Source organism: Aplysia californica, unplaced genomic scaffold (assembly GCF_000002075.1).
Source record: "Aplysia californica isolate F4 #8 unplaced genomic scaffold, AplCal3.0 scaffold00048, whole genome shotgun sequence".
Lineage (NCBI taxonomy): Eukaryota > Metazoa > Mollusca > Gastropoda > Aplysiida > Aplysiidae > Aplysia > Aplysia californica.
The window spans coordinates 537,157-539,413 of NW_004797318.1; the positions used below are offsets into that span (position 1 = coordinate 537,157).

The 2,257-nt window shown below is 37.4% G+C and overlaps 1 protein-coding gene across 3 annotated transcripts in view; it reads left to right on the plus strand.

Annotated features, from left to right (window-relative positions):
- Positions 1-2,257, plus strand: part of LOC101850939 (FK506-binding protein-like) — a 10,238-nt gene that overhangs the window by 2,085 nt on the left and 5,896 nt on the right. Inside the window, exon 1 of one of the 3 annotated variants that reach the window (XM_005092535.3) lies at positions 212-313. The exons of the other annotated variants lie outside the window; for them this stretch is intronic. The gene's annotated coding sequence lies outside the window, so the exon portion shown is untranslated. Of the gene's footprint in view, positions 1-211; positions 314-2,257 lie in introns of those variants that run through there. 3 annotated transcript variants of the gene reach the window in all.

The following is a 2,257-nucleotide window of genomic DNA, read 5'->3' on the forward strand; positions in this document are numbered from 1 at the left end:
ATATATACAAGTAATAATAATTGGAGGTATTTAGGTCCCAGAAGTAAAAGAAGATTAATGTATAAATGATTACGAGTCGTAATACGACATGTAATTCAAAATTACTTGGTTCGACTTATAACGCGACTTTCTTTTATTACGGTTCTTTGAGTAGATGATGTATCTGGAAGTCTTAGCAGTTTTATTTCGTTTGCTTGGTTTCCTTCCGTAAACACAACGTTTCGAAAGGAGTGCATGACAATGACAGCACCACAACTCGTAACAACGGTTTTGTTGACAAACTACGCATTTGTTGATCAAATATACATGTAATGTAAGTGTAAATGTTGTTATAAGGACGCCAGGAGGAGGGATGAGAAGGAATGGGTGTAATTCTAGCATTTTATCAATAATATCATCACTCACACAGACGTCACACGACAGAAGTGAGCGAGAATGGCCATGGAATTTGAAAGAAAAAGTACACTACACACACGCCACGGGACTAATTGTGACCGACACGTGTAACCTACTTGCAGTTCTACTTTAAGCCTACTTGTTTTGGTCTTCGTTGTCAAAGATCTTGAGTAACAGAGGGAGGGCTGTCACCCACATTGACACCCCCCCCCCCCCCTTCACCCTCCGCACACACACTCACACACTCCAATATATCATGACTAATATTGTGGGCTTGCCTACATAGTCACTAAAAGGGCAAGACGGCAATTATTTACTTTCTCGCATATAATTCCAGCCGGCCGCGCCTAGATCTAGACGAAACTAGATCTATCCCTGATTGAAGAATACGTAAACCACGACTATTTCATCATTTGTAGATAGTCTAGTATTAGTAACATTTTAGGCCTTCCACGTTCTGATTTTGATGGATGAGTAGCATAATAAATATTTCAGAGTTCAGATTGGTAGCTCGTTACGGAAGTCCTCCCGTGGAATTAAACGCGAGAAAGTAAATAATTACTGGCAAGACTTCTGTAACGAGCGACCACCCCAACAATAAAAGATCTCGACCTAGTAAATAAATACTAACCCTAACACTAACCCAAATCCAAATCCAAACCCTAACCCTTACCATACCCCTGCCCCTGTATTCTACTCTGTCTCATAGTGGTCGCTCGTTACGGAAGTCCTCCCGTACATAGAATTGGGAAATGCCTTGGGAACTGTATCAAATGCTAATTTTTATAGAACTTGGTGTTACTGTTACATACACCTGGTTTGGAGTCTTGTCAAGGTATAAGGTCTATTTTAAGTAAACACAACAAATAGAGCTCTTTCGGTTTTGCTTAGTGAACGAATCTCCCCTGTAGATTTTAGTCTATATACTATCTACTTCTAGTGTACACACTGTGTATAGTAGGCCTCTATGAATGCTGAATACATTCGAACATTTAATTTTATACACACAAAATGTTAGTGATGTTGTATGTAAACCTTTTGACCCCAGTGCATTCGAGATGCTTTCTTCCAGGGCTTCCAGTCATGCCCTTCCTCAAACTTCCTGAGCCGCCATTAATTTTTTTGTATAAATCCCGCTCTCTGAATTTTGTTTTGAAATAAAATTGCTATCTATAACGTGCTTTCTCGTTTGGAATCATTAACCTGAGCCTTAATTTGAAAAAGAAAAGAGCCGGGAGAAGCGCTGTCAGCTGTAATCCTCCCGCCCCTTTTTTCATGAAATATCTTGCTAGAAGTGTACTTTAAATATTTTGATTTTAAACTGGATCAAAATTGGACCACATCAGAGAAGAATTTTCACAAGATCTTTCCAAGTCACCGAACAGCTGATCTATAGCCATTTTAAAGATATTAAATTTTACAAGAGGATACATTGTTCAAAGTTGTAAGTTACTGCTTTATTTCTGTACATTTTCTCTAAATAATAAATGAGATTTATTACCCCCCCCCAAAAAAAATAAAAATAAATCACCTACCAAATTGTTTTCATTCTACATGTACTGACACCCTTTTGATCCTGTACCTGTATAATATAAATCTTTTGCCTAGACAATTTGATTATATTTTACATGAACTGTGCAATTCCTTGAAAAAGGTAGAGCAAAAAGTAAATGTTATTTTTAAGGTCTGGGGGCGGGGGGTGTCGAGGTGCATGGTTTAAATTTGTTCTGTGGAAAGAATCATTTCTGCAGAGAGATCTGATGTGGTTCAGATTGTAGACTGAGCAAAAAAAATAAAAGAAAGAATATCTCACATTTCGGGGTATTGAAATTACATATATATATATATATTATATTATATA